Source organism: Gracilinanus agilis, chromosome 3 (genome assembly GCF_016433145.1).
Source record: "Gracilinanus agilis isolate LMUSP501 chromosome 3, AgileGrace, whole genome shotgun sequence".
In the NCBI taxonomy this organism is placed as follows: Eukaryota; Metazoa; Chordata; class Mammalia; order Didelphimorphia; family Didelphidae; genus Gracilinanus; species Gracilinanus agilis.
Window position 1 is genome coordinate 445,886,941 of NC_058132.1, and position 9,103 is coordinate 445,896,043.

The window sequence follows — 9,103 nt, forward strand, 5'->3', positions numbered from 1 at the left end:
GTAAAATCGAATGTAATGGGCTTCTGTACCAGCAACAATGCAATGACCCAGGACAGCTCTGAGGGATTTATGGTAAAGAATGCTACCTACATTCAGAGGAAGAACTGCAGGAGAGGAAACATATAAGATAAACATCTGCTTGAACGCATGGGTCGGGGTGGACATGATTGGGGATGTGGATTCAAAACTACGACACCAATGCAACCACCAACAATTTGGAAATAGGTCTTGATCAAGGACACATGACAAAACCAGTGGAAATGTGCATTGGCCATGGGTGGGGGCAGTGCAGGGGGTGAAGTTGAAAGTAGGAGCATGAATCATGTAACCATGTTAAAAATGATTATTAATAAATGTTTAAATTTTTAAAAAATGGCTTGTTGGACTGCCAATGCCTGAATTGGCATCCCTGGACTGTTCATGGGCCTATCAAAATGTATCTCAGTTTTTCCAGACCATGAGTAAGGTAAAGTGTCCTTCTCTTCACTGAAAATGCTTTGCTGTACTTTAGCAAAGTTAGATTCAGGAGAGGTATTCCTCTGAATTAAAGGAAATTCTCAAGAATTGGGAATGTGCTTTTGGTTCATGATTACATCCCAATCCTGTGAGTCTATGCTTTCTTCTTGTATTTGCTCCCTAGACTCCATGTCAGTAACAGGAAACTCAACTCTAGATGTATTTTGCATAGGAAACAAAGTCAGTGTTGTAGATTCTTCCTTTGTCCCTATTGATGTCATTTTGTTCCTCTCTTGGCTACTGACATTTATGGAACTGAATTCCTTTAAATGCATTAACTCAGAATCTATTCCAAAGGCAGCTCTCTTTGGAGTATCACAGGCTTGAAAGTGTGCTACATCATCATGCACTTGACCCTGAAGTAGGCTTGGTACAAATTCTCTAGCTCCAGGATCTAGCTTTAAAATTCCTCTAGTATTGTAGCTACTAGAGTTTTCACTTTCCCTTCCAGCTTCCCTAGTTTGTGATAGAGTAGTGCCTGTGTCTGAGAATTCAGCCCTTTCCTTCTCAATGGTCTGTAGGAGCTCATCTCCCTCATTGACACTGTCCATTTTCAAGAGATCCCCATTAGAGCACTTGTCTATATTCATTGCCCTCGCTGTTTGGCTTTGCTGTACATGTAAATGATCCACAGCCTTACTACAGAATGGTTCTGTCCCCCCCCCCCCCCAGTGAGAATCAAGGAATGCTACCTTCTTCAAGTTTTTATCAAGAACTTGTGCAGATGTGCCTGGTTTTCTGTCAGTGTACCCCATATCACTGTTTCCTTTCCCATAAATTCTCTCCTTAATTTCTATTATATCCTCCTCCATTTGCAACTCCTCCTCAGTCATATCTTTGTAATTTTGTGTTACCTCCTCCAACCCATAATTCATAATATCTTCTGCACCTATTTTATTCTTCTCACATTCCTTTGCTACATCATTATCACTGCCTTTCTTTTTTCTTGGAACAACTGCTTTCTCTAAGGGTGCTTCCTCGGTTCATAATGTACGAGGTCTAGCACCTTGGGACAGGTATTCTTCCATTTTTGACAAGCTTGGGGACCTACTAAACTTGGCACAGTCATGGTCACAACATCTGGCCTTAACCTTATCACTGTATCTGCTATTGTTGTCCCTGTTGTTATTATTGTTGGTGTTATTATTGTATCTGGAATTATAGTATGTATTCCTCCTGTTGTTATTGTTATTATTCCTGTTTCCAAAGTTAATCTGAGACTTATATCTACAATCCCGTACCACGTGGCCAATTTTTGAAGAAAGGAAACATCTCTAAATTTTGTTGTTAGCACTGCCACTAGATTGTCTAGGCTTGCTTTAGCTCCTCTGATTGGTGGACATCAGAGCCATATTTTTTTTATTTCTTCCACCTCCCTGGCCTTCTGAGCTTCCCTCAATTGCTTTTTAAGCTCAGCAATCTCTTGATCTTTTTCAGAGGTTCTAGATGTTTTAGAGTCAGTATCCTTTGAGTCATGGACATAAGCTGCTGTCTTTCTCAATTCTTCAATGGGCATGGTCTCCCATTGTGGGCAATGCAGTCTAAAATACGTTTGAATGTAATTTTGATTCCCTTTTACAAATTGCCTCCTGATATGCTGAATGTTGTCCCCAGCAGTCATATCCCTGAACCCTAGGATAGTTTCTCCAGCTTCCAGCAGTCTGTCTAGGTATAAGCTTGGATATTCTTCCTCCCCCTGCTTTAGCTTTTCAAATGAGCCCCATGCATTTGATCGTTTGGCATGGAGTCTCATTGCCTCTGCCAAGTCCTCCCTGCATCTCCTAAGATATGTCATGTTTGCATGAGAGGACAGCTCTAGATCTTGATGTTGCTCAGGCCACAATGCTAGGTTGGGATTGTTCCTTGTTTCTGCAAGAAATTTAGCTTTTTCACTTGGGGTAAATAGCTCTGTTAATAAGAGTTCCACATCTTCAAAATTTGGATTATACAGCCTGACTGCCCGTTTGAATTCTTTTACCACCTTATGTGAATTTGCGAAGAACTGGGGGACCCTCCTTTTTAAAATCTCTAGATCCCCTCCAGTAAATGGTTTATAGCCTTTAACATGTATAATCCCAGCATCCGGTTGTACTATTGTTCTGTCTGTAATAGGAAGTATTGTTACAGGAGCTGCCTCTGCCCCTGCTACTTCTTGCTTTCTGGGTTGTCCTTTTTAATCTCTTGTTGTTTTTCACCCCCTTTCTTAGTTGTGACTGTGCTTTCTATAATTTCCAGCTGCATAATTGCCCTAGCATCAAGTTCTTTCCCTTCCCTTATTTGTTTGTTAATTTCTATTAGTGTTTTCATATACTCCAACATCTTTTCCATAGTCAGGTCAGTAACTTTAGTGTTTCTAAAAGTAAAAGCCAGTATCTGTCTTAAAATCATTAGGGCCCCATAGCCAGTGGCAGGCATGGCTATGCCTGTTGGTACATAAGCCAATGCCTCCCCAACTGTAATTATTAGCCATAGATAAGTGTCATAAAATTCTATTATTGACCTAAAAAATTGGGGAACTGTGGCAAACCAAAATGTAGCACAGGTTTACCAAATCCCATAAATTAAAACAGCAGAGCACCCCAAGGTAACGATTGCTCTATTTAACATGTTGGCCATCTTATCTCTTCTCCACTAGGTCCTATAGTACAAATCCTAGGCTGGCTGGCCAAAACTCCACACAACACACCTCACACTTAGCAGATTGGCTAATATGATAGCAAAGGAAAGTAATAAATGTTGGTGAGGATGTGGCAAAATTTGGACACTAATGAATTTTTCGTGGAGTTGTGAATTGATCCAACCATTCTGAAAGGCAATTTGGAACTATGGCCAAAGGGCTTTAAAAGACTACCTGCCCTTTGATCCAGTCATGCCACTGCTGGATTTGTACCCCAAAAAGATAATAGGGGAAAATACCTGTACAAAAATATTTTGGTGGCAAAGAAAATGGAAAATGGGGGGGGTCTATTGATTGGGGAATGGCTGAACAAATTGTGGTATCTGATGGTGACAGAATATTATTGTGCTAAAAGGAATAATGAACTAGAGGAATTCCAGTTGAACTGGAATGACCTCCAGGAATTGATGCAGAGCAAAAGGAGCAGAACCAGGAGAACATTGTATACAGAGACTGTTAAAATATGGCACAACCAAATGTAATGGACTTCTCTAGTAGAAGCAATGCAAGAATCCAGGACAATTCTGAGGGACTTATGAGAAAGAACACTACCCACATCCAGGGAAAGTACTGTGGGAGTACAAATGCAGAAGAAAAACATGTGACTTATCACATGGCTGGTTGGGGATATAATTGAGGATGTTGACTTTAAATGATCACTCTATTGCTAATATTGATAATACTGAAATAGGTTTTGATAATACATGTAAAACCCAGCTCATTGGCTCTGGGAGGGGAGAGAGAAGAGAGGAGGTAAAGAACATGAATCATGTAACCATGGAAGAATATTCTTAATTAATTAATTAATATTTAAGAAAAATAAGTCAATGTAACTAAAATCTAGCTGATTATGGCTAGCTATCTTGTAATAAATGAGGACAATATCAGGTAGAATATAATAAATGGCATTAATTGGAACCACAGGCTTCAGCCTTTAAGCCTGTAAAGAGTAGTTAGCCTGCTCTCAGTGGTTATGGACTACTAATATGAATGTTAGGTGGTGAAATAGTACTATTGGTAATGTTAAATAATATGTGCTTTTGTCTCATAGGATCATTTTGTTTTGTATTATCAGTTCTGTTTTTTATTTTATTTTATTTTCAGAAAGTCTGCTACTTTAACAAACTTTTGTATCTTCTCTCCTAAGTCTCCTACTATATTCATTACAAGCTACAATTTCCTTATTTGATTCTTGTTTCAATTATTATTTCTTGTAGCCTCCACATTTAAGGACCAGAAGGCTTAGAATATGGTATTCTGGAAGGCAAGGGAACTGGGTTTGCAATCAATTATTATTTCTTCTTTTCCTCCTCCTCCTCCTCCACCACCTCCTCCTGCTCTTACTTTTCTTCTTTCTTTTCATCATTTTCAGCTTTACTTTTTTTCATGAAAAAGAAATAAAAAAGGGATTGTTTGAGACCAAAAATATAAAAGTTCAAAATATATTAGAGAAAATCTTGCTTAATTCCTTTATTTTTAATGTGAAAGAACTGAGGCACAGAAAAATAATGTGATTTGTGTATCATCACACAGATATGTCAGAGCCAAGATTTAAAACTACATAATTTGTTTCCAAATACATCATTCTTTATACTGAAAATGATTGTTGGAAATATATATATATATATATGCAAGGTATATACTTTGTCCAATGTCAAGGCTTTATGAAAACAATTTAACAATTAAATCTATTGACATGTATACACATATGTATATACACATATAAATAGACAATTCACACCTTGCATATATATCTTAGATCAAAGGGACAATTGTATAGGACTCTCCCCTCAATGCTAAAAATTGTTTAATCTATGCCTTATAGAGTTGTAGAGGCAAGTAGAGTTGGTAAGAGCTGGAGTCAATTTTAGATTGGTATACTGGTTTATAACTTCAAGATAGGAGTCATGCCATCTCAGAATCTCTTCTACCCACTAAAGGGAGAAATACTCTGTCAAATATCTGAATATCTCTATTATGTCCCTATAGCTAGCTTGCTACATAAGAGGTTTTGTCAACTTCCATTTGAATGAAATCTAACTTTTTTTTAAATTGAGCTAAGTAAATTATCTTGCTCTTAATACAAGTATTATTCATTCTATATTTGCTGGTATATATTCTCCTATGTGTTCTTTTTAAAAAATTTTTTTTCAATCAACTTGGATACATAAGGCTGTTTCTTATTTGCTGTGTGCATTCATTGTGGAAATGAAATTTGGTGGGAAAGGATTAAAGCCTTGGATATATGACATAAGGCTCTTTGTTTTCAAAAAGGGATCACAATTAAAGAAGTACCTAGAATCTAAAAATGACTTTCTCTAGATTAACAATATTTAGGAGAACAGCTAATCTAGTAACCCTTCTATCTTATGAAAGCAGAGTAGCCAGCCCAAGGTCTCCAACTGATTCACTTTCCTCCTGATAGAAATCAAAGTTTTACTTGACTAAGGGTAGGGAGATATGATACTAGAAATATGTATTTTTGACTCTTGCTGAACTACAACCAGACAGTTCCATGTAGGTGGTGACATAATCTAAATGGACAAAACATAACACAAATGCATCAAATATAAATATTAATATATAATACTTGCATGCATACATACATATGTAAATATATGTACTTAACACACATTCCTGTCTGTATGCATATATGTGTGTGGTTTTGTGTGTGCTCAGAGGGGTATACATGTAATCTGTAAAAGTCCTTAAAGTTCATTCCATTCAATCTTATTTTAAAGATGGGGAAATTAAGCCCAGGTGTACAGAGAATCATTTCATTAATAGCTAAGTCTGTTAAAATGTCCAATATATGCCATGCCTCTAGGTAGCTGTACAAGAAGACATTGGAGAAAATCTTAAAATGAACTTGGGAGCACAACTAAAATTTAGTCTAGTAAATTGAAATACACTTATATTAGTGTCATTTTATTTTTTTTAAAAAGGGCTAACGTTTTTATTTATTGATCACTTCCTTAATTGTATTCAACTTAATGACATAAGAATAGTTTATTTAGTGTTCAGGGAAAGCTGCCTGTAGTAATAATTTCTTTTCACATTATTTGTGAAAGTTATTCAAGTTAATAAAACATTTTTGTCCTTTCAAATAAGTGATACCTGAAACATCCCTAAAGAACCGACAATTTCATTGTAAAAAGTTTTCTTTTTATTGTAATAAAATGCTATGCTCAATAGGATTTTTATTTAAAAACTTATTTTTTATTTTCCTTTTTAATAATATCTTGCTTTTTGGCAATGAACATTTAATAAAAGGGAATAATCCAAAAAAATACCAATAAGAAAATTTTAATTTCCCAGAATTATTTAAGTGGACTAGATGCTCTGATTTTATATTTTTTAGCTTCAACTCTATTTAACTTCAGAATATATTATTTATGCTAAAAATTATATTGATTTTCCCACTACATTTCCATTTTATTTGGCTCTCATCTTTGAAAATGAAAGAAAAAGTGCTAATCATGAAATATATTTCATATGGGGTTGCTCTACTTTCTGAATGCCTGAAGCTGAAAATATTATAAAAATGTTGCTATAAATTTATTTCTAAATTTTGTTAGGCAGATGTTGATATAGGAATTATGTATTTAATAATGGAAAGCTTCTTTTTAAAAGACTATTACCTTCAGAGTTTATGAGGTTATTTGCATGTTTCAGTACTTCAAGATCATTTATTAATTATTTACATTTCATAGATTATCTATAATTTCTTAAGTAGACTTCTACATGATGATGTTTGTATCATGATGAAGTCTAAATGGGTGTTTTGGATCAATCAATTTACTCAATTTAAAACATTTAAGAACTGAAGCATTTTATTCATGTTTAAAAGCCATAGTCACTCATCTAATAAATCAACTTTGTTTCCTGAATAGTATTGTATCGCAGTTTTAGAACTTCTCTTTGGGACCATTTTCTATTTCATAAACCTACTCTTTACTGAGATAATTAAACAATCCATTACAATGCCATCTGCTGTGAAGCAAAGCCTACTGTAGTATGAGAAAAGATTTGCTTGAAACTGTCATGCCTTGCTTTGATAAAGTCAAAATCTTAGAATGGTAAATTACTCAGAATAAAAATTCAGATGCAACAAATCATTGTTTTGTAAGCAGTTTCCTTTCTCTTCCCAACTGTTTTCACATTTCTTGCCCTTAATAAGAAATATGTGTTGATTATAGAATCATTTGGAATGTCAGATCACTTTTTTAGCCTGCCAATTTGTTTAGCAAAAGGACATTTCTAGATTTTTGCCAAGATGATTTTCTGTTTTTGACTTTGGTAAACATATTTGGAATGATCAGTTCAAAATGCCCCTCTGTTGGCACATGTCCTAGGAATTATGTATATGGGGAAATTATAAGAAAGATTTTCCAAGCAGAATAAAAAAATTTGGAGACTGTCTACTTTTATTTAAATACTGCACATATCATCTTTATGTATCCTAAAAATTTACTTGTTCTTGCACCTCCTGGAATGTTCTTATTCTCTCATGTAAAGACAAATAATGAGAGACTTCTGGGTAAAGATATGACTTTATTCTACAGACAAATCACAGGACCAGAAGTCTGCAGGTTCCCTTCCAGTTCAAAACCTGAGGTGCCATTTGGCAAAACAAAAACTTTTATAGTTCTAAGCTAAAAAGGTCTCCAAGAGAATAAAGGTCATAATTTAACAGATTTTATACCAAAGTTCATTCCTAGCAAAAAGTCTTTTCTTAAGCAATTTTGATCTTCTTAATAGAGGTATAATTTTAAAGAATATGTATATGTATATTATGTAACATTTAAATAGTAATATGCATATGATGTAAGTTTTATTCTAATATCAAATCAATTACATATTTGGGTACTGTTTTATACTGCATCCAAATCATCAGATTGAACATCATTTTTTAAAAAATTATATTGTAATTCACTTTATCTTGTCTCATTGCTAAATTAGCAGAAAGATGCTTTTTTTTATTTTTAGGTACAAAAAAACTTGATTTTTTTCTAGGTCAACCATATTCCATTTAATTCATAATAGATATTTTCACTAGTATCTAAGAAAGCTCTACCTGATTTGAATGAGATCAGGATGATTACTCATGCAATTGAGTAAAAGAGTCAAAATCCTATGAATCAGCAGGGAAACTTACTGAGACAAACAGCACACATCGGATCCAGAACTCCTACATTGGGATTTAATGAACATAGATAGGACCCAATTCCTTAGTTTAATTTTGATTTAATACAAATTTATGAAGCAATTATGAATAACAATAGCAGCAATAAAAGTAATAACAACAATACCTACCATTTAAATGGTACTTTCAACGTTAAAAAGTGTTTTATGAATATTATGTCACTTGAGTCTCATAACAACCCTTAGAGGTAGTTAATTATTTTGTTGCCTTTGATGAGAAAATGGAATGAAAAATCCATTAAGTGTCTGACTCAATATCTGAGAGAGAATTTTCATTCACAAGTTTGTGAAAACTGTAATTCAGGTCTAGCACTCTGTCCAATGTACTCCTCAGTAGGTAAAATAACATATATATATGTTTGTTACTAAACTTGTCATTGAATGCATAAATATTTAATTTTGGTTTTATTTATTGTTTTCATTCCATCAATACAGTAACATTAGGTTCAACCACATGATTTTATTTTCTAAATTTTGCTAATTAAAAATGTGATTTTTATTATTCCTAGTTTGTAATCTATACATTTTCAAATTCTAGGAATTATGGTTATATTCTGTATTTATTTTTCCTGATTTTTATAAATTGTAATTTATGACAATGCAAACTATATTCGACAGCTTCCAAAGTACAGTAATTGGTGTTGGCTTCAACCAGTTTTACTAACTGTGAGTATATATATATATATATATATATATATATATATA